Here is a 25,384-nt window from a genome sequence, read left to right as displayed (position 1 = left end):
CAAAAGTACACAAATACAGGTTAACCACCAAAAGAATCAGGATTAAACACAGTCTTAAAGTCAGGTAAAATTGTTATATTTAAGTGTCCTAAGTCTAACAAAATTCTTTCCATGGTAGATACTGTTAGAGTAAATAAAATTAGTACAACTAACACTTAGTCTGAGTGCAATGACCCATCAAATGCTAAATCATATCACAACAATGACTCACATACAAATTGGACCTTTTCAAACTTAACTTCCAGTGAAGGATTAAGATTTCTTTGAAGTCAGGACAATAAACTTGACAATCATCTTAAATATCCTAACATAGGAAGGAAAGCACAAATGTGATTCACTAAAATCATATTTTGATACTCTCCAACACTCAAATAGCACTATTTCTTGATAAACTCTTACAGTAACATTTCCCTCAGCTGAAAAAATCTAAATATATTAAGGATGCAGTTTTTGAAAATACAAACAGCATTTTAAAAGTTCAAAGCAAAAGGTATTTAATAATGCTAAAATGGTCCATCGATATTTTTTAAACATCATGCTATAACCAACCTTTTAGCCCAAACTAACACAGGAAATTAACATTCCACATTGGTATTGTATTGATACCAATCACAGATCACTTTATTCATGTAACTGGGATTTTTCCGAGGTATATTAAATGAAAGTAATGAAGACTGAAAGTTGAATTATCAGAAATAAAGAACAAGCCAAATATAATTTTATTCAGAAACAATAGATAAAGTATTTTATGTAACAGTCCTAATACAAGCTTAGGGATCCATAAATACCTTGAATATCAATAAAAGCCATAAATGTAAAAGCAGAATATTTTCTAGAAATTGATAATCTCCAGAAAATAACTAAGTACATCAATTCAAGGCTGTATTTACATATGCTTTATCAAGAAACTACAAACAGTACAGTCTTTCTGATAATTTAGCATTTTCCAGTACTTAGCTAGTCAGTAGCTTTGTTATTGAGGTAGTTACAAACAAAAAAAATCTATTTTAAAATACTTTATTTCTACTAAGCTCCTAATTGCCTGCCTCAATGTTTTGCAGCCAAGCATTCAAAAGCATATACATGTCATTCCTCTCAATTATGCAAAGTTATTTTAAGTACATACTTCTATAGCAATAGTACCAAAAGGATAATAAAAGCTATAAAACTATACTACTATGTTAGACACTATTAAAAATGGGTAAAGTAAAGCTAAATTATGTTAAATTAAATCAGGTCTAAAGTTGCCTCTCTAGGTAGCCAATTAAACCTAACTTACTATGTAAACAAACTGCTACCTAATTTAAGAGTATATTTTTGTAACAAGTAGCTGAGTCTCAGCAAATCACAGTAGCCAAGCCTCAGCCAATTACAGACTGCCACCTGATAAGACTATGTCCATATAAGGCAAATGCCAAGTGGTAACCAATCAAGCTATTTCTGCTCGTCACTTGCTTTTTCTGTGTATAAATACTGCCTGCCTATGTTGCTGGGTGGAGCTCTCCAAACCTCTTCTGGTTCAGAGTGCTGCCTGATTTATGAATAGTTCTTTGCACAGATACACTCTGCTAAATTTAATTTGTCTAGAATTCTTCTTTTAAAACTGTTTCTGCATTACACTGCTGTTGTTCACTATTCTATTAGAATATTATACATTCTGTACACATAGTGCTACATACATTACTATATTCAACTTTTAGAACTGCTAATTACAAGAATAAAATTGAACAGAAAAGGACACTGCAAAGCCTATAGACAGGGAAAAAAATGTCTTCACATTATGCATTTTAACATTATGAGTCTTTTTAAAAGTTGATGTGATGTATCTACTCCACGATCAGGATATTATTACACATCTCATCACGAGCTAGTAACATCTACAGACTGGACAAATGTTTTTGAAATCTTAATATTCAGTTGAAAACGTTTTCACAAAAAGCATACTTACCTTCTTGCATCACATTTTATTGAAAGCACTAAACTACTGCAGCTACACATCACAGAATATAACTTAGATATGTAAAAAGAAAACAAAAATAAAATAGTGAAGCAAGAAGGAAAAGGAAACGTGCATACACACAAAATAATATAACCTCAAAGTATAAATTTATAAACAGAAATTCTGGAATGTCTTTCCCACACAACCACTCCTCTACCATGTAAACCCACAATTTCCCCCAAGTCACCTGTCACATAGTCTGTCTCTGGAACCCTGCTAATTCATTTAGCATCATCTACTAATTTCATTTCTTCAAGCCTCTATCCCCCTTTCTTCTCTTCCACTCCTCTCAACCAAGAATGGGGAGAAGAGAACCTACTAAGCTGGAAACTGAAACCATGCAAATACAAAAAGACAGATATAAAATTACCTGGACAACCACCCAAGTCAGTTCAGATCTTCCTCTTTCCTTGCCCTACTCCCCCACTTCAGCAGTCAGTGAATATTCCTGCTTAGCAATTCTTTTAACATTTTGCTGGCTAAATAATCTTTGATTATAAACACCTGGGCAGATATAAACAGATTAAGACTAAAAATATACAGATGTTCCTTGACTTATGATGAGGTTATGTCCCAATAGGTCACAAGTTTATGCCTATAGCTAAATGCCTATGCCTTTTGCATCATCATAAAGTCAAAAAATCCTACATCAAACCACTGTTAAGTAGGGAACTATTGTATTTTAAGGTAGGAGTTTTATTGTATCTATGCTATCAATCAAGGTAGTATTTGTTTCCTATCAACCAATGACAGCAAATGTTAATAGATACACAATAATATACATAAAGACTTTTCATTTTACACAGTACAAACTTGTATACCTATATAATATTTAAGGAAATTTTCTACTAATACCAATTTGAATAATTATGGCACAGAAATAAAATACACAAATATTATGCAGAGGTCGTTAGCTACCACCCTTCCACTATTTAGTTTTGATAGACTGGCAATGTTCCAATATACTTACTAGCAGGTGGTCCGATTTATTAATTAAGCCAACATTTTTGTCATTAACTCAGTCAACATTTTTTATCACATGATATATATTTACAACACATTAAGATTCCTAAGACACAATAAAATACCCTGGTCTCTGTCCAAAGGCATTCATAATTTAGCAAGGATGATAAGCACATACAGAGTAAATGTTTGTGATAATAATGTGATATAATTGAAGCATAAGAAATTTATCATAGAAAAATCAAAGCAGGGAGCAATTAACTCTCCCTTTGCTACCTTTTCAAAAGAAAAGGAAGAAGGTGATCTCTTAATGTTGATTCCACATGTAAGAATATATGCAATATATAAGCAATGAATATATGCTTTGGACTCTGCTCAGTAGTGTTCCTAGGACACTACAGGTATTAAATCACTTAATCAAAACAACAAACCTATGAGATAGTATTGCTATTATTCACATTTTACAGATGACAAAACTAAAAGGTTATATAATTTACCAAAGAATACAAAAGTAGTAAGAGGCAGACCCGAACTCCTTATAAGGGTCTACAAGGCCTTACATGCACTACTGTGCTTATCCCCCACCCATCAACGACCACCTCCACCACCACCCACCCTCATCTTTCAGACCTCATTTTCTAGCCTCTCCCCTTGTTCACTCCACTCCAGCAGCAGTGACCTGACCTCCTTATTGTCCCAGAATCTCCAGCATACAGCAGAATCTACTGCACCGGCTGTTCCTCTGTCTGGAACACTCTTCCTTGAGAGATCCTTGTAACTAAATCCTTTAGCTACTACAAGTCTTGCTAAAGTCTTGTTAATGAGGCCTCTTCCAGTCACACCATTTGAAATTGCAACATCCCACCACATACACTTAATCCCCCTTTTATTCTGTTATACATTTTGCACAGTACTGCCCACCTCCTAACATATTACACAACTGACTTATTCATGTTTTTTTTCTGCCCTAACTATAAGCTCCACAAGAGAAGAAATTTTTGTCTGTTTTATCCACTGATATATCCCAGTGCCTAAAACAGTGCCTTACACATAAGAGACGCAGTATTTTTTTAATTATTAGTAAAGCTGGAATTTCCTCCCAGGATATCAGGCTCTAGAAGCTTAACCACCATACAACACTCTCTTTCTAATTATGGAATCACAGATAACAAAACAAAGGCATGTAGAAAAGTTACCCAAGGTCACATAAACCTAATAAAATGGCGAAACTTGGTCTCAAAACCAGCCTAAATGGGGTTTGGCAACATTACCTTACCCTCAGAATTTCCAGAAAAAGACTTGACTGTCTTAACAATAAAGAGATTCAACCTACTGAAAAGTCTACTATAAACTTTATGAAACACTGTATCAAATGCACCATGGTAATTCTTAGCAACATAAATAGGTTAGTCCAATCTAACTTAATTTCCATTCTGTGTTTAAAAATAATGCTAGTAACAAATTTCAGAAGTACTCCTTCAGAAACGCTACAAAAACTGCCTGCATGTTGCAACAGATAGGAAGAGCTTCTTTCGTATTTTCAAATATTTCACATTTCATGTTTTCAAATATTTCACATTTCATGTAGACAGTTTCTACTGATACAGTATTTTCAAAGTATATCTTTATGTTGTTTGTAGAGTATACTTTTAGCCCACCAAATTATGTTTTAACTGTCATCTTTGCCTAGAAAAGTAAGATTGCTAAAGATGAAGTTTTATGAATTAACGTAGCAAGATCCAGATAAGAGATGTGTTAGAAGAAACTCCCACAAAAATTCTGTCAAGAATATAAATTTCTAAGGCAATAAATAAAACCTTAATGTTACTCCTAAGTATGATCATCCTTTGAAAAGCCATTCATTGATAAAGAACATAGTTCTTGGTTAATTAAGGTAATCTTTCTAGAAAATCATTTTTAAAGTTTCAATGAAATGTGTAATGCTTACACATTTTTAACTGTTTATGCTCCCATGAGCACTACCAAATAAAAAGGCTACCTCTGCCCTTTAAATCAAAAGCCCAAAGCAATGAAAAGATAAATTACAGCACACATGGCGTAAGAATCTGAAACTAAAAATGCTTACAGTCCTTTAGCATCTTTTAACTAGAGCACATTTTACACATTATACATTTACACATTAGTCAAGTTATATTTTTAAATTAGTTCTTACTTTTATGATTTAATGAGCCTTTCTGAATGATGTTTTAAAAAGAATAAAAACTTGTTCCAGGCAAGAGATTTCTATGAATTTGGTTTGAATCTCTACAGAGTGACAATGCAAAGAACAGACGTATGTGTTCTTTAAATTTATAATAACTGCCTTCAAATTTAAAGTTATTAAGATTCCCTCTAAGGAGTTATACTTTATATATTTTGAACTAAATGATATCTGAATGGCCTAATAGTATATTTTTCATAACCATATCTATCCCAAGGATAACCAACCAATAAACTCAAACCAACCACCCCAGAAATCACTTTTTTTTTTTTTTTTTTTTGAGATGTAGTCTTGCTCTGTTGTCACCAGGCTGGAGTGCAGTGGTACGATCTCAGCTCACCACGATCTCCACCTCCTAGGTTCAAGCGATTCCCCTGCCTCAGCCTCCCACACAGCTGGGACTACAGGAGCGTGCCACCATGCCCGGCTAATTTTTTGTATTTTAGTAGAGATGGGGTTTCCCCATGTTGGCCAGGATGTTCTCGATCTCCTGACCTCATGATCACCCGCCTTGGCCTCCCAAAGTGCTGGGATTACCAGTGTGAGCCACCGCACCCAGCCAGAAATCACCTTTCTTAAGCCATTTTCCATTTCTACTCTCACAAAAAAAAAAAAAAAAAAAAAAAATCAAGCCAAAATCTCTAAAACTTTGCAATTAGTGTGGTTACTGCACTTAGCTGAGAAAGAAAATCCTACAAAGCAGCACTCAGATATATAGAAGCTGGCTAAGCAAAATGAGTAAAATAAAGCCATCAAGTGAAAATTTTCACCTACCCTTGACCTTTTCAAATCAACTAACCAATAAACATTTGTCAAACAAGAAACCAACTGTCCATCTATGTTAGAAAAAGTAATGCTGAGCATTACTTTTTATTACAAAAATAAGCATTTTATAAACTTTAGACTATAAACCACTAAAGAGATAGAACTTTTAAATCTAAATCACCTGCTTCCAGAAGAAACATTCCAAAACTAACCTATCACAGTGAGGATGCTGCACTAACAAGCAACTATGTAATCCTTCCCCAGATAATGTAAATGAGTTTTTTAGGTTAGTAAGCCACCAAACTTAAGGAAAAGCTGTTTAATTATTACATAAGTTTTTACTGAATAAACATTAATTTTGTAAATAATCATGATACACTTTGTACTATGTTGATCAAGATCACCCAGGCAAACTTTGAAACAATCTTCTCAAAGATGAAACCACCATATTCTGATAAAGTACTTTGGAGTTTACAAAGTGCTTTCACATGCGACATTTCATTCCCCACCCCCTAAACACTCACACACAACTACCTGGACAAGTACTATTGTTTGTCTCAGTTCTTCAGATGATGAAACAGGTTCAAGAGGTTAAGTAACGAAGATTACACACCATCTTAGTGGCAAGACAAGGACTTCAACTAAGGCCGGGCACAGCAGTTCATGCGTATAATCCCAACACTTTGGGAGGCCAAGGTGAGAGGATCACTCGAGCCCAGGTGAGACCAGCCTGGAAAACATAGTGAGACCCCAGCTTTACAAAAAAAAATTTTTTTTTAGTTAGCCAGGCATGGTGGTGCATGCCACCCAGATACTAGGAAGGCTGACGTGGGAGGATTACTTAAGCCAAGGAGTTTGAGGCTGCAGTGAGCTAGGATTGCACCACTGCACTCCAGCCTGAGCAACAGAGTGAGACCCTGTCTCCAAATCAAAAACAAAAGCCATCAACCAGATCCTCCACCTCTTAATAAATGTCTACTCTAACATAACACCACAGGTAAGGTCATTTTCAAATTAAGATATATTTAACATTACTCTTAGCAATCTTCTAGGAGTCAGAAAAAAAAGTAAACATCTTCAAAGTTCAATGTAACATCAATAGACATAAATTTTGAAATGAAGATGCTATTTACAATGATAGGTACATATGTATATAATCAGAGAAAACTCATCATTTTTATTACATAACGTTACTATAATAATGAAGGGAACCCTAGAAAAGAATATAGAAATGCCCATTTAAAAATTAAAGTTTAACACTTCATTTAACTTTGATTTTTAAAGTGTCAATTCTTTGTGATCAAAAACATGTTAAAATACTATTACAAGTAATTAGCCAGGCGTGGTGGTACACACCTGTAATCCCAGCTACTTGGGAGGCTGAGGCATGAGAATCGCTTTAGCCTGGGGGGCAAAGGTCGCAGTGAGCCGACATTGTGCCACTGCACTCCAGACTGAGTGACAGAGTGAGACCCTGTCTCAAAAAAAAAAAAAAAAAAAAACTATCACAAGTCAAAAATAACAAGGAATGGAATTACTAGTTTTAGTATGAAATATAATTAAATATGGTCATTTAAAAACTTGTAAGTGGGCCACAAAAAGCCATACTCCATTTCCAGTCCATCTTTTGATATTTTTCACCTTATTCAATGCCAGAACCAATCTGATCTACTCTGCCTAGAATACATGCCCAGAATTACACTCGGCACTGAACACAATGTAGAGGTGTGCCTAAATATAAAAGAAATCATACAGTCACTGAGCTAAGGGAATCATTTTTAATCTGATTAGGAAAACTGAGATTTGCCATAAGAATCAATTAGAGAATACTAAGAAGTAGCTGCAAAGGAGCCCAGTGATTCTGTTGTTGTTCTCAGTGATGGAGTCTCACTACATTTCCCTGGGCTGATCTCAAACTCCTGACCCTCAAGTGATCCTCCCACCTCAGCCTCCCAAGTTGCTGAGATTACAGGTGTGAGCCACCATCCCCAGCCAGAAACATTAGCTTCTATTAATGTACGGTGAACATGTTCTTATTTTGGGCCAATTTATTCTCCATTAGAAAACTAGGCAATGTAAAAGCACGACAATTTATCTTACCTTTTCCAATCTATTACTTAGAATAAATCAGTTGCATAACACAAGATTTTCAGTCTTTTTTTGAAAAATGTTTAAGAATGCTAAAATGCAGTAACATATTACAGGAATAGTTGAAACATCTTAAGTACAATCTATTAAACACATCTTTGAAGAAAATGCTCAGAATTCAAAACCTCACTTTAATTAACTAAATAACAAAATTCTGTTTATGTGTAGACGCACAGTAAAACAGTATGCATCTATTCCCCAGTAACCTCTTGAGCTGGATATTGACTGACCTCACAAAAACCTTCTGAGTACCAGATAGTGTGGTTTATAAGTGAAGCACACATTTTATATAATGCTTAGAAGTAAACAAGGCTGTACATTTTTAAATAACTAAAATAATATAATTGGATTGTTGGTAATACAAAGGATAAATGCTTGAGGAGATGGATGCCCCATAATCATATTATGCCTGTATCAAAATATCTCATGTACCCCATAAACATATACACCTACTATGTACCTACAAAAATTAAAAATTAAAAATTAATTTTAAGTTCACAAAGCACATAATTATATACCATTATTTTCAATGCTGAAATAACTCCCTGGATTGAGATGATGCAGGGACTTCAACTTCCAGTTCAGATAAAATGGCCTAGATCTGTTGTCCTACTGCCACTACTCACGAAGCACAACTGTAAACCATTGAAATAACAAGCAAAGGAAAATCCAAAGGTGGTAAAAAGGCAGTAAACCAATTTGGGACCCAAGGAATGGAGAAACAAAAGAGCAGCAGAGTGTTTCATGTCCTCACACCCAATAGAAGAAGACAATCCAGACCTGGCATTTCCCAACCACCAATCTAGCAACAGAAAGCAGTTCAGATAGTCACATTCCTCTGCCAAAACAAATAGCAACAACTCTCTGATGTTGTCCTGAAAACATCAGGAGAAGGAGATCAACTGGAAGCCCAAATGACAATAAAGACCACAGGAAGCACTCTTCTTCCCTACTTGGCCTGAGGCTGTTTTCCACCTAGAGATAGAGAGGCAAGTAAGCGAAATTCAGGGACCCAGCCATAGCAAGTGGCTCAGGTTGGGCCAAGAACCTCTTCACTTGCCCAAAGTTACCAGGACAGGGGAGAAAAGAGACCAGTAGGTGGGTCCCACCATAATCCTCTCCCATCTGTAGACAATCAGAAACCCAGCATGGGGAAACCCCTTCCAGTGGGAGCTCCAGTAGGATCAAACAAACCAAGTAGACTGCAAAGTCTCTAAAAATTAAACTGCCACTAGAACCACAGCCCACTCCTAAAATAAAAATTTAAATAGGGCCCAGAGCCTCCTAAGGTAACAGATAAAATGTCCATGATGTAACAAAAAATACCTAAGAAAATCATACCATAAATGAGAAAAGAAAATCAACCAAAGCCAAAGTAGAGGTAAATCAGATGTTGGAATTTGACAAGAATTTTTAAGCAAAAGTTTAAACAATATATTAACAAATTCTACTGCAACAAGTGAAAAAAACACAAACAGCCATAATAAAAATGTTTCCACAATTATACATTATCCAGAAACAAGTGAAAAAATGGAAAATCTCAGCAAAGAAACAGAAGTTATTAAAAAAAGAAGCACAGTCTTCAGAAACCTACTATAGAAAAATTTAAAAAAAAAAAAAAAGCAAAGCCAGCTGCAGTAGCTCACACCTGTAATTTCAGCACTTTGGGAAGATGAAGCAGGAGGATCACTTCTGCTCAGGAGGGTAAGACCAGCGTAGGCAACACAGTGAGACCCCATCTCTACAAAAAAATTTTACAAATTAACTGGGCATGGTGGCACACACCTGTAGTCCCAGCTACTTGCCAGGCTAAGGTATGAAGATTGCTTGAGCCTGGGAGGTCAGAGCGGTAGTGAGCTGTGATCACACCACTGCACTCCTGCCTAGAAAAAAAAGTAAATAAAATAAATAAGCAAATAAATAAAAACTAAAAACAAGAAAAAAATTAAGACAACTAAAAAGTACAATAAATTTTTAAGGTGGGCTCAATAAAAACATAGAGATGGGCTAGGCATGGTGGCTCATGCCTGTAATCCCAGCACTTTGGAAGGCCAAGGCGGGTGGATTACCTGGGCTCAGGAGTTCAAGACCAGCCTGGGCAACATGGCGAAACACCATCTCTACAAAAAATATAAAAATTAGCCAGACATGGTGGCTTTACACCTGTAGTCCCAGCTACTCAGGACGCTAAGGTAGGGGGATGACGTGAGCCTGGGAAGTGGAGGTTGCAGTGAGCCAAGATCGTGCCACTAACTCCAGCCTGGGTGACAGAGCCACACCCTGTTTCGGGGGGGGGGAAAAATGGAAATGACAGGGAAGAGAATCGTTGAACTTGAGGACAGAAAAGTAGAATTCACCCAATCTGAACAAGAGAAGAAAATAAATTGAAAAAAGTAGTAGCTTTAGGGAACTACAGGGCAATTAAAAAAAAAATCCAACATTCACACCATCAAAGTTCCATAAAGAAGGAAGAAAGGGAGTGGGGCTCAAACACTACTTGAAGAAATGATAACTGAAACATACTCAAATTTAGGGAACACTAACTTGCAGATCCAAATAGCTAAGCAAATACAAAGAGGATAAGCCTAACGAAATTCACTCTAACATCATAATTAAACATTTAAAAACTAAAGACAAAAAAAAAAAACCTTGAAAGCAGCCAGAGAGAAACAACACATTACCCATAAGGGAACACCAATTCAAATGACACCAGATTTCTCATCTCAAACCACAGAGGCCAAAAATAAAAGTGGCACAGTATTTTTCAAATATTGGAAAAAATGCAACTGCCAACTGGGAATTCTATATGCAGTGAAACTGCCCTTCAGAAATAATAAGGAAATAAAAGTATATTTTCAAATGAAGAAAAGTTAAAAAAAAAAAAAAAAAAAAAGTCTAGCACACCTATCCATAAAGACTGGCTGAAGAAAATTTGCTGAACATAAAGAAAATGATTTTTTTAAAAAGGAATGTCGAAATATCAAAGAAGAAACAACAGAAAGAACGGAAATATAGGTATAAACAAGACTTTTTCTTCGTTAGTTTTATAAATCATATTACATGATGGAAGCAAAAGTTATAACACCATCTGATACTCAAGACAATTATATTTAAAATTGGAGAAGGTGAAAGGTAAAATAAAAGTGAGGTTTCCACACTTCTGTTGAAGTATAAAAGTTGATGCTAGTAGACTAGTCATGTATGCATATAATAACCAAAACAGCCACTACAAAACTGAGATAGACTCAAAACAATATTATAAGTAAGTCAAGATGGAATCCTAAATAAAGGTTCTAGTAATCTGCAAGAAGACAAGGAAACAAACATTCACGCACTACCAGAAAAATTCTTAATTTATATTAAACCAGAAATGTAACCATTTCTGTAGAAGATTCATCCTGGCAATGCTAACTTCACAGCAGACTAACACTACATGGCTCACATTTTAAACACGATGGAAAAGTAGATCCATGCTTTTACGTGTTTTTTTTTTGGTATGCAATCTTTTCCTACCATTAACGTGTCAAGGCTCACCTTGGAATACATTTAATAAAAATGCAAAGTACACATAGAGATTTGCAATTTTAAAGACAAAAAAAGGTCCTACTATGTGGTCCCAATGAGAGGTGAAGCCAGCTGGACTTCCTGGGGACTAGGGACTTGGAGAACTTTTCTGTCTTATAAGAGGATTGTAAAATGCACCAACCAGTGCGCTGTAGCTAGCAAGAGGATTGTAAAATGCACCAATCAGCGCTCTGTAAAAACTCACCAATCAGCACTCTGTAGCTAGCAAGAGGATTGTAAAATGCACCAATCAGCTCTCTGTAAAACACACCAATCAGCGCACTGCAAAATGCACTAATCAGCGCTCTGTAAAACGCACCAATCAGCAGAATCCTAAAAGCAGCCAATCGCAGGCAGGATTTTAAAAAGGGCATTCTGATAGCACGGAAACAGAACATGGGCAGGGACAAATAAGGGAATAAAAGCTGGCCACCCCAGCCAGCAGCAGCAATCCGCTCGGGTCCCCTTCCACACTGTGGAAGCTTTGTCCTTTCTCCCTTCACAATAAACCTTGCTACCGCTCACTCTTTGGGTCCGTGTCATCTTTAAGAGCTGTAACACTCACCGACCGCGAAGGTCCATGGCTTCATTCTTGAAGTTAGAGAGACCACGAACCCACCAACAGGAACCAACTCCGGGCACACCAACAATAAACTCAAAAGTCTATGACAAATGGGGACTCTGTTGAGCTGTCTATAAATACTTTAGATTTGGTACAATTATACTGAAAGTTGAGTTCATTTGAAATGTTCAAAAAAAAAATGTTCCTGTTAATCTTCAAATGGTGCTTGTTATAGTTTAACAGTTCTGTTAAATGCATGCATTAAATTACTTGAGTTACCCAAGTGCAGCAGCTGCTCCTAACCGTGTATGGTTAAGGACTTTAACTGGCCATCTTCCTCAAATGCTATTCCTTCCTGACCATTCTCAACAATTCTCTTTGTAGTGATGTTTCTGCCATTAGCCATTTTAATAGAACCTGATATCAATTTGGAAGTGCCCATCCCATTACCACCAAACAATACGGAAGAGAATGAAGTGAAGCCCCCATGACCTAGTGACCTGAATGAAATAAATCTTGTATCAAAAGAAAGTCCACTTCCAAAAGATGGAAATCCACTGAATGTGGAAAAAATGACTCTGTCTCTTGGCCTCCTCAGGGACCCCATTCCAAAAAAAGTCCTCAAAAGGGTCTTCAAAGAAGTCAAATAAAAATGGATCCCTTCCACCAAAAAAATTCCCTGATGACATCATCTGGGTTACAAAATGTGAAGCCAAACTCAAATGGACTGTCAAAATGACTTCCACCTCCTCTTCCACCATTTAATCCTTCTTTGCCATATCTGTCATAGATGTACCATCTTTTAGCATCTTACAGCACCTCACATGCCTCAGCCACTTGTTTTGATTTTCTCTCTGCTTCTTCTTTATTCTCAGGAATCTGGGTGCCACTTCAGTGCCAGTTTCCATTATGCTTTTTTAATATCCTTGGGTGAGGTATGTCTCTGCACACCTAGAACTTCATAGTAATCCATCATGTTTTAGCAGATAGTTGGAAGAGGACTGAGGATGCAGGTGGCAGGCGATGGGACACAGGGGAAGTGGGGCAGTGGCCTGGATGCTCTGGGCTCTGGATCTCCTCTCAGCTAGCCTGAGTAGATTTTTTTTTTTTAATGGCCCAATTATATGTTGCTTGCAAGAAATTTAAATTCAGCAACATAACAAGTTAAAAGCACAAGAATGGAAAGATATGACAATAAATTTTTTAAAGCAGAGTGGCTACATTAATAACACAATCAACCAACAGGATCTTCTTGACATATGTAGAGAATATTCCACTCAATAACAGCAGAATAGACTTTTTTTTTTCAAGTACCCATGGAACATTCACCAAGGCCATAAAACAAACCTCAAAAAACTTAAAAGAACTGCAATGGTAACAGTGTATTTTCTAACCAGTAACTAGAAATCAGTAACAGAAAGACAACAGGAAAATCTCTAAATAGAGGAATAAACAACACATTTTTAAAAAGTCCATGGATGAAAACAGAAGTCTCAAAATTTTAAAATATACATAAAAATAAATGAAAATAAAAACATAACACACATCAAAATACATGGGATGCAGCTAACAACAATCAGACGCACTAAATGCTTACATTAGAAATGAGGAAAGATGTCAAACCAGTAATTGAATTACCAAAAGAAACGAAAAAAGAGCAAAATGAAACCAAAGCAAGAAGGAAGGAATTATTAAAAGAAGAAATAAAAGAGGAAAATAGAGAAAATCAATTAAGCAAAAAATTTGTAAGCCTGTATCAAAACTAACAACAACAACAAAAAAAGACAAAGAGAAGACACAAAACATCAGGTATGAAACAGAGGACATCAGTACAGATCCTATAGCAGTTTTAAAAGAATACAAGGGAATACTACAAACAATTTTATGCTCTTAAATTTGACACCAACTTCTCAAAACCACACTAGCAAAACACAACCAAGATGAAATAGAGAATATAAATAACCCCATAGCCATTAAATAAAACTGACTTCTTAATTTAAAAGCCCCCCAACTGCTGCCAAAAAAAAAAAAAAAAAAACCAAAAAAAAAAACCCTGCAGGCTCAGATGGCTTCACTGGTGAATTCTACCAAATATTTAATGGAGAATTAATACCAACTGTTCACAAACTCTTCCCAAAACTTGGGGAGAATATTCTTCAACTCATTTTATGAGATCAGCATTACTGTTACCAACACAAGACAAAGACATCACAAGAAAAGAAAATGACAAGCCTATAACTCTTACAAATGTAGCTGCAAAAATCCTCAACAAAATACTAACAAACCAAATCTACCAACACATAGAAAGGATTATGCAAGACCATGTAGGATTTATCTCAGAAATGCAAGGTTGGCTTAAGATCTGAAAATCAATATAATACACCACATCAATAGAACAAAGTCCAAAAACTTTTATTTTTGGCAAATCATCTTAGATGAAGAAAAACATTTGATGGAATACAACACCATTTACACAATAAAAACACCCAACTAGGAAAGGGAACTTCCTCAACCTGATAAAGGCCATCTATGAAAAATCAAAGCTAATATCATATTCAAAAGTAAAATAGTAAGTGCTTCCCCCTAAGATCAGAAATAAGACAAGGATGTCTGCTCTTGCTACTACTTCTATTCAACACTACAGTAGAGGTTCTAGCAAGGTAAATGATATGATTTGGTTCTGTACTCCACCCAAATTTGATCTCGAATTGTAATCCCCACATACCAAAACAGGGACCTGTAATCCCCACGTGTCAAGGGAGGGAGATGATTGGATCACAGGAGCAGTTCCCCCATGCTGTTCTCATGATAGTGACTGAGTTCTCACAAGATGTGATGGTTTTATAAGCATCTGGCATTTCCACTACTTGCATTTCTCTCTTCAGCCAACATGTGAAGAAGGTCCTTATTTCCCCTTCATCTTCTGCCATATTTGTAAGTTTCTTGAGGCCTCCCCAGCCAATTAAACCTCTTTATAAATTACCCAGTCTTGAGTATTTCTTTATAGCAGAATGAGAATGAACGAACTAATCCCCAAAATTTACTGTAAATTTTGCTTAATTTACAGTAAATTAAGCAAAAAACTGAATTAAATGGCATTAATATTGGAAAAAAAACCTGTCTCTATTTCCAAATGACATGATCATATATATAGAAAACCCTATGGAATCCACTAAAGCTACTAGAATAAACAAGTTCACCAAGGATGCAAAACTTACAAAAATCAATTATATTTCTGTACACAAGCAATGAACAATTCAAAAATAAAATTAAGAAAATAATAAGTACTTATAATAGCAGGAAAAAAATAAAGTACTTGGTAATAAATTTAACAAAACAGGTACAAGACATGTACACTGAAAGCTACAAAACATCCCCGAAAGAAATTAACAAAGACCTAAACAAACATCTAATGTTCATGGATTGAAAAATTTCATATTGTTAAGAGGAAAATACTTCACCAAATCACCTACTGATTCAGTGCAACTCATATCAAAACCCCAGAACCTTTTTTTGCAGAAATGGACAAACTAATGCTAAAATTCATACGGAATTGCAAAGGACCAAGAAAATCCAAAACAATCTTGAAAGAAAAGAACAAAGTTAGAGGATGCATACATTCTGATTTTAAAACTAACAAAGCTACAGTAATCAAGACACTGTGGTACTGGCATAAAGATAAACATATAGATCAAGGAATAGAATTTAGAGTCCAGACTTAAATAACTACATTTATGGTCAATCTTTTTTGTTAAATTTTATGTATTCTTTTTTTTTTTTTTTTTTTTCTGAGACAGGGTCCCGCTCTGTCGCCCAGGCTGGAGTGCAGTGGCACGATCTCAGCTCACTGCAAACTCCATCTCCTGGGTCCAAGAGATTCTCCTGCCTCAGCCTCCTAATTTTATGTATTCTTTTTATAGAGGCAGGGTCTCATTATGTTGCCCAGGCTGGACTCGAACTCCTGGGCTCAAAGATCGTCCTATCTCAGCCTCCCAAACAGCTGAGACTACAGGAGTGTGCCCACTGCACCAGGCTAAGTCAACCAATTTTTTGACACCAAGACAATTCAGTAGAGAAAGAAGTCTTTTCAACAAGCCAGTGCTAGAACCAAGGAATATCTACATGCAAAAGAATGAAATTGGATACCTTCATCATTCCATATACAAATATTAACTCTAAATGGATTAAAGACCTAGCTCAGTGGCTCATGTCTGTTATCCCAGCAAACGCAGGTGGATCATTTGAGCCCAGGAGCTTGAAACCAGCCTGGGCAACATGGCAAGACGTCGTTTCTACCAAAAAAATACAAAAATTAGCTGGGCATGGTGGCATGTGCCATAGTCCCAGCTACTCGGGAGGCTGTAGCTGGAGGATTGCTTGAGCCTGGGAGATCAAGGCTGCAGTGAGCCTTGATCATGCCACTGCACTCCAGCCTGGGTGACAGAGCAAGACCTTGTCTCCAAGAAAAAAAAAAAAAATAGTTAAATGAATTAAAGACCTATAAGTAACAGTTGAAGCTTCAAAAGTGTCAGAAGAAAAGTCTAGTGTGGTGGCGCATACCTGTAGTCCCAGCTACTCAGGAGGCTGAGACAGGAGGATCACTCGGGCCCGAGAGGTCAAGGTTGCAGTGAGCTGTGATAGCACCACTGTACTCCAGCCCAGGCAAAAAAACAAGACCCTGTCTCATTAAAAAAAAAAGCTATACAACAGCAACAGCATCAAAAATAATACTTAAACTTAACTAGGGAGGCAAACACTTGTATGCACTGAAAACTACAAAACACTGATGAAAGAAATTAAAGACACAAATAAATGGAAACACATCCCATGTTCATGGATTAGAAGACTTAATGTTAAAATGTCCATACTACTCACAGCGATGTACAGATTCAATACAATCTCAATGAAAATCCCAATGGCATATTTTACAGGAACACAAAAACAATCCTAAAACCCAAACAGAACCACAAAAGCCCCCGAATGTAGCCAAAACAATCCTGAAAAAGAACAACAAAGCTAAAGGCCTCACACTTCCTGATTTCAAAACATATTAAAACAGTATGGTACTGGCATAAAAACAAGACATACAGACCAATGGAACAGAACAGAAAGCCCAGAAATAAACCCAGGCATACAGAGGCAACTGATCTTCAAGAAAGGTGCCAAGAATCCACAACAGGAAAAGAACAGTCTCTTCAATAAACGGTACTGGGAAATCTGGGCAGCTATATGAAAAATTGAAGTTTGACCCTCATTTTACACTATACATAAAAGTCAACTCAAAATAGATTAGAAACTTTAATAAGGCCTGAAACTGTAAAACTCCTAGAAGAAAACATGGGAGAAAAGCTTCATGACACAGCCATGATTTCTAGGATTTGACACCAAAAGCAAGGGCAACAAGCATAAAAACAGACAAGTGAGATTACATCAAGCTGAAAAGCTTCGCAGAGCAAACAGATCAATCAACAGAGCAACCAGGCAACTTATGAAATGGGAAAAAATATTTGCAACTACACATCTGCTAAGGGGCTAAAATCCACAATATACAAGGAACTCCTACAACTCAATAGCAAAAAATAACAAATAGCCTGCTTTTCAAATGGGCAAAGGACCTGAAAAAATATTTATTCAAAGACAACATACAAAAGGCCAACAGGTATATAAGCAGATGCTCACCATCAGTAATCACCAGGAATATGCAAATCAAAACCACAATGAGACACTATCTCACACCAGTAAGAATGGCTATTATTAAAAATCAAAAACTAACAGATGTTGGTGAGGCTGTGAAGAGAAGGGAACACTTAAATATTGCTGGTGGAAATGTAAATTAGTTCAGCCACTGTGGAAAACAACTTGAAGATTTCTCAAAAAACTTAAAACAGGCCAGATGTGGTGGTTTACACCTGTAATCCCAGCTCTTCGGGAGGCTGAGACAGGAGGATCACTTGAGTCCAGGAGTTTGAGGTTGCAGGGAGCTATGATCTCACCACTGCACTACAGCTCAGATGACAGAGCCAGACCTTGTCTCAAAAAACAAACAGACTTAAAACAGAGCTACTATTTGACCCCACAATCCCATTACTGGGTGTATATCCAAAAGAAAGAAATCATTATACCAAAAAGATACATGAACTTGTATGAACAACCATTATCCAAAAATAAAAATAACAAGTATTGGCAAGGATGGAGAAATTGTAAACCCTGTGTACTGCTCATAGGAATGCAAAATGGTGCATACTATTTTTTTTTTTAAAGTTCAGAGGTTCCTCACAAAACTAAAAATAGAACTACTGTATGTTCCAGAAATCCCACTTCTGCATATTTATCCAAAAGAAATGATACTGGGTTTTGGTTTTTTTGTTTTGTTTTTTGAGATAGAGTCTCACTCTGTCACCCAGACTACAATGCAGTAGCGCAATCTCGGCTTACTGCAACCTCCCATCTCCCGGGTTCAAGTGATTCTCCCAACTCAGCCTCCCAAGTAGCTGAGACTACAGGCATGCGTCACCAGGCCCATCTAGTTTTTTTTTGTATTTTTATTAGAGACAGGGTTTCACCATGTTGGCCAGGCGGGTCTCAAACTCCTGACCTCAAATGACCTGCCCGCCTTGGCCTCGGCCTCCCCAAGTGCCGGGATAACAGGCGTGAGCCACCACCATAGATTTTTGAGGAAATATTTGCACTCATGTTAACTACAGCAGTAGTCCCCAACCTTTTTAGCACCAGCGACTGGTTTCATGGAAGACAACTTTTCAATGGGTCAGGGATAGTTTCAGGATGAAACTGTTCCACCTTAGATCATCAGGCATTAGATTCTCAAAAGGAGCATGTAAAACAGATTCCTTACCTGCGCTGTTAACAATAGGCTTCACGCTCCTAAGAGAATGAAGAGAATCTAATGCCACTGCTGATTTGACAGTAGGCAGAGCTCAGGCAGTAATGCTCACTCACCTGCCACTCACTTCCTGCAGTGCAGCCCAATCTGTAACAGGCCTCTGACTGGCAGCGGTCCATATATATATACACACACACAATGGAACATTATTCATCCTTAAAGAAGGAAATTCTATAACGTTGACAACATGGATGAACCTTAAGAACATTATAAGTGAAACAAGCCAGTCACAGGAGGCCAAATACTGTATGATTCCACTTTTCTGAGGGATTTAAGATAAAGTAGTCAATCTCATTGGAGCAGAAAGTAAAACAATGGTTGCCAGGGGATGAGGGGAGGTAGAAATGAGGAGTTGAGGCTAGGTGTGGTGGCCCACACCTGTAATCCCAGCACTCTGAGTGACCAAGATGGGAGGATCGCTTGAAGCCAAGAGGTCAAGACTACAGTGAGCTGTGATTGCACCACTGCACTCCAGCCTGGGCAACAGAATGAGACCTAGTCTCCACAAAAATAATTTAAAAATTTAAAATTAGCCAGGCATGGTGGCAGGTGCCTGTAGTCCTAGCTACTCAGTAGGCTGAGGCGAGAAGCTTGTTTAAGCCCAGAAGGTTGAGACTGCAATCCGTTACTGTGCCACCGCACTCCGGCCTGGGCCACAGAGTGAGACCTTGTCTCTCAAAAAAAAAAAAAAAAAAAAAGCGCAGTTGCTATTCAATGGGTATTGATTAAGCTATCCAAAATGAAAATGTTCTAGAGATCTGCTGTACAACATTGTGCTTATAATTAACAATACTGTATTGCACTTAGACATTTGTTAGAAGAGTAGGTCTCATATTATGTATTTTTTATTACAATAAGAAAATTTTAACTGTTATGCATCACAAGACACTATCAAGAAAGTGAAAACAACCTACAGAATTGGAGAAGATATATGCAAATCATTTAACTGGTAAGTCTAACATCCAGAACATATAAAGAACTCTTAAAACCCAACAATAAAAAGACAACCCAACTAAAAAACAGGCAAAAGATCAGAAGACATTTCTCCAAAAAATACATACAAATGGCCAATAAGCAGATGAAATGATGCTCCACAGCATTAGCCAACAGAGACATGCTAATCAAACCATGAAATACTGCTTCACACCCACCAGCATAGCTATAATCAAAGACAGTATGAAGTGTTATCAAGGATACGGGGAAACTGGAACCCTCATATACTGCTGATAGAAATGTAAAATGGTAAAGCTGCTTTGAAACATAGTCTGGAAGTTACTCAAATGGTTAAACAAAGGTACCACACGACTCAGCAATTTTTCACTCCTACATACACATATACACAAAAGAAATGAAAACAAATGTTCACATAAAAACTTGCACATGGACGTTCACAGCAGCATTATTCATAATGGCCAAAAAAAAAAAAAAAACAAAGTGGAAACAACCCAACAACTGATGAATGAATACAAAAAAAATGTGATAAACCCATATAACAGATTACTATTCAGCAATAAAAAGGAATGAACTGCTGACACATGCTACATCATGTAACATTACACTAAGTAAAAGAAGCCAGACATAAAAGATCATCTACTTTGTGATTCCATTCATATGAAATGTCCAGAACAGGCAAAGTCCTAGAGACTGAAAGTAGACTAGTAGTTGCCAGGGACGGGGAGGAAGAGGGAATAGAAATTGACTGCTAATGGGTAGTTTCTTTTTAGGGTGATGAAACTGTTCTAAAATTGATTATGGTGATGGCTGTTCGCCTCTGTACGCTGAAAACAACTGAACTGTATAGCTTAAGTGGGTGAATTGTATGGTATGTAAGTTACACCTCAATAACACTGTTTAAGGAAAACTAAATGATGGCTGGAATTTGCTTCAAAATAACATGGAAGATCTAAGTAAACGGAAAAATATCCTGTGGTCATGGACTGAAGGACCTCTATATATTTAAAAAAAAAAAAAAAAAAAGATCTTCTCAAATTCAACTATAGGTTTATTCAATTCCTATCAAACTCCCAGCAAGATTTTTTTTTGTAGATACAGATGTGATTATTCTAAAATTTATATGGAAAAGCAACAAAACCAGAAGAGCTAAAACAATCTTGACAGAGAAACAGAGAAGAATGAAGTGAAAGGAGGCACTCTACTCGATAAGACTTACTATAAAGCTATAATAATCAAGACAGCGTGGTACTGGAGGGAAGGCAGACACACATCAATGGAAGAGAATAGAGAACCCCAAAACAGACCAATACAAATATGTTCAACTGATTTTTGAGCAGTTCGGAAGTTTTTTAAATAACTAAACATGTACTTGCCATACTACCCAGCAATCCCACTCTTGGGCATTTATCTCAAAGAAAGGAAAACTTTTGTTTACAAAAAACCCTGTACACAAATGTCCATAACCTCTTTATTCATAGTAACAAAATACTGCAACATACTAAAAGTTCTTCAACAAGTGAATGGCTAAACAAAGTATGTATACAAAGTATACATACATAAACAAAGTACGTCATTCTGGAAAGAACAAAACTATAGATAGAAAACAGTCCGCCAGGGTACAAGGAGGAGTGTTGGAATGGGGTGGGAATATAAACGGATAGCAAGAGGAGTTTCCTTTGTGATGATGCAATAGTTCTGAATCTTGGTCTTGGTGGTAGTTACATGAACTTATATATGGGATAAAATTGCTAGAACTGTAAACACACAAAAATAAGTGCAGGTTTAAAAAGCAGTGAAAATGATATAAATTCTGTAGTGTGGTTAACAGTAATATGTCAATGTCAATTTCCTAGTTTTGATGTCTTACTAGAACTTTATTAAGATGTCTGGGTGAAGGGTACACAGGACTATGTACTAATTTTGCCAATTCCTGTGAGTCTACAGTTTTTTCAAAATAAAGGTTTTCTCCTTTTTTTATATAGCAGGGACAGAGTTTCGCCACGTTTCCTAGGCTGTTCTTGAACTCCTGAGTTCAAGAGATTCACCTGCCTTGGTCTCCCATAGTGTAGGGATTACAGGCATGAGCCACTGTGCATGGCCCAGAATAAATTTTTAAAAAAAAAATTAACATGTGAGGCCAGGTTCAGTGGTTCATGCTTGTAATCCCAGCACTTTGGGGGGCCAAAGCGGGAAGATCACATGAGCCTAGGAGTTTGAGACCAGCCTGGGCAACATAGCAAGACCCCATCTCTATATAAAACTAAAAAAAGAGAGAGGAGAGAGGGGTAAGGTGGAGGTATAGATGACATAAGCTTAGCCATTAATTGTTATATGAGAGTTCATAATATTCTATTTTTCATCATTTAAGTTTTTCCATAATAAAAGGTTAATAAAAATATAAGAAAGCCATATACCAAAATATTAAAAGCAGTTTCTCTTGATTCCATTTTTCTTTATGCTAATATGCATTTTAAGTTTTTTCTATTAAATAAATTTCTTACATAAAATTTAAATTTTAAATTTCAAAATTTTTTTAAATTTAAATGTCATATATAAATTTTTAAGGAAATGTTTGCTCATACTGTCTTTTTGGAGATGTTCACTGCTCCTGGGGCCACACAAATCACACTCAGACATTCAGAGCCTGAAAAACTCAGTTCATTTTTTTGTTTTGTTTTTAGGAAAAAAAATTAAATATAAAAGAACCCCATTGAGGGAACACTTATTCTATTTTATGGAATTGTTGCCCAATTTTTTAAAAAATTAATTTAAAAAAGAACCCCATTGATACTTCTTCTGACAATACACTGCTTAAGCAATCTGAAAATATTTCATGTAAATATCCAATTTATATTTCCCCAATTACATTTCACCTGAAGGTTCCAGTATCTTTTTCTAAAATTAACTAAGGGGCCTTGCTATAACAGATTTACAATCAGCACAATAATTCACCACTTTAGTGATCCTCACACAACAGAACAAATGTGTTAAGTTCAAGATACCCTAAGATGTTTCAGTAATTCCGGTTGAGTTTGCATTCAAAATTTTGCCTAAGCTATCATAACTAACTTTAACTGTTTTGTTTTAAAAATTGTATGTGGTCTTTTTAAATTTTTCAGACATTTTCTTAAAAAGCAGCCACTGAAAAGTTTACAGTGGTAACAATACCATGCTGAAGAATTCAAAAATATGTGTGAATCTGAAAAAGTAACTAATTCACTGAAAGACAATATTTCTCACAATGCGATTATTTAACATTGTAATTTGATTAAATTTATCTGTATCAAGCAAAAGCGATGCCACACCCTTTCCCTCAGCAATGATTTAAACTAAGTAGTAGAGGTAATAAGAGACCTGAGCTCTGCATTATCTGTCCAACCTTGGGTAAGTCACCATCTCTCCATAACTCAATGTCTTCATCTACACACCGAAGGAGTTATACTTGTTAATCTTCCAGCTCCCCAATCCTGTGTTCTAATGTTCTAATATATACTTCATAACCTTTGACCCATGATCATTCTAATGACAACATTGGGAAAAGATTTATAATATACATGATATAGAGATATCAATTACATTACAAATAACTTTCATAGGTTTAAATCATTTGGGAGAATGTTATTCTCAATACATCAAATCAGGGTTTCGTCAACATCAGCACTACTGACATTTTGCAGTGGATAATTTCTTTATCATGGAGACTGTCATATGCATTGTAGGAGGTTTATCTACCCACTAGATGCCAGTGGAACCCCCTTAGCGTGCTGACCAAAAATGTCTCCAGACATTTGACAAAATCACCTCTGGGTTTGAGAACTATTGTATTCGATTTAAAATGTCCAGGGTTTCCAGACAAGGGAAAAAGAAGACAACTGTTCTTGTTGTGTGATATAGGAGGAATGGCATAAGAAAGGACAGGAATGTTTTCCAGCAAAACAAAAGGTCGGGCTGGGCACAGTGGCTCACATGTGTAATCCTAGCACTTTGGGAGGCCGAGGCAGGAGGATAGCTTGAGGCCAGGTGTTCGAGACCAGCCTGCTCAACACAGTGAGACCCCAGTCTCTTATTAAAAAAAAAAAAAAAAAAATTGCAACTCACATACTAGAAAAAGGTACCCTCTTGTATGAGGCCTAATGAAAACATTAATTAAATATTGTTGTGTGTGGCTAATGTAGTAACAATGAGAATAAAAGTATATAAGCTATGGGGAAATCCATAGGTATTCCATCCATGCCTTGTAAAGAATCCTCAATAAAGAGGTCCAAAGGTTTTCAACAGAGATTAATGACATTAACTTAATTCCTCTTCTCCCTAGCATTTCAAGGAGGCTAAAAGTGCTCAAGTTACTTACTCCCTATTCTAACCACTGAGAACACTCGCATGAAAAACATATATTCCCCCCGTTAAATACCATAAGCATCTGCCTGTTGTAATCAAATGTAAATGTGGTACAAATCCCACTTGAAGTACCACTGTATAATATCCTCAAGTCCTCAGTTTTTAAAGAAAGGCCAAAGAAATCCAGTGTGGAGAAATTACTTTTAAATGTTTTAACAGAAAAGTAAACGTTCACACGTTCACTTTTTTAGCTCAGCCATATTTTCCACCAAACAGACAAACACCCAGTTTCCTTAGTCTATTCTGGGATTGGTCACCAGACTGGGCATAAGAGACCCAGAGTCTATTCCAGCTCCAAAACAGACTGGTAATCTGAAGCAAATTATTCACTCACGTTAAGGTTCTATACCAGTACCATGCTAACAATACTGAAAATCTGCCCAGAAACAAGCACAGAGAAACCCAGAACTTCCTCCTGCACCCAAAGGACAACTACAAATATATTTTTAGATTTATTAAATCTAAAAATCTGAATAGGATTTTATTTATAGCAACATTTTAACATACTTGAAATTTCCAAACAGTGCTGCCTTTACCACTGCCCTCTATAAAATTAAGAAACGCTCTTGTTTAATCACACCATGCCTAATTTTGCAAAATTCTTCATGTAAACTCAACAAATCACAATTATTATGTAAAACAAAAAGCTGTTTTAAATTCAAGCTGTTGGAAAGAGCTTCAACTTTTGCATTTCCAACTCTAGCTTTCATTCTACTGCACAAGCAGTTCTTTCCTGGCATCGTAAAAGGTGTTTCACAAAGTCTGGAGAGCAAAAGTTTGCCCCACGGTCCAATTCTGGAAAGGCCTTAGGATTGTTCTTACCACTAGACAGGCAGGGTTTTTTAACATAAGGATACAGGTGTACATTTTTTCCTCTTAATACCCAGTAAAAAGCCGTCTAGTAAAGCA

At 36.5% G+C, this 25,384-nt stretch overlaps 1 protein-coding gene and 1 pseudogene across 7 annotated transcripts in view; both read right to left on the bottom strand.

Moving 5' to 3' along the window:
- Nucleotides 1–25,384, bottom strand: part of ZNF148 (zinc finger protein 148) — a 155,764-nt gene that overhangs the window by 112,046 nt on the left and 18,334 nt on the right.
- LOC129058454 (dnaJ homolog subfamily B member 6-like) lies at nt 4–25,384 on the bottom strand (annotated as a pseudogene).

Source organism: Pongo abelii, chromosome 2 (genome assembly GCF_028885655.2).
Source record: "Pongo abelii isolate AG06213 chromosome 2, NHGRI_mPonAbe1-v2.0_pri, whole genome shotgun sequence".
In the NCBI taxonomy this organism is placed as follows: Eukaryota; Metazoa; Chordata; class Mammalia; order Primates; family Hominidae; genus Pongo; species Pongo abelii.
Note: the sequence above shows the minus strand (reverse complement) of the source record. Positions and strands in the feature narration are given on the sequence as shown.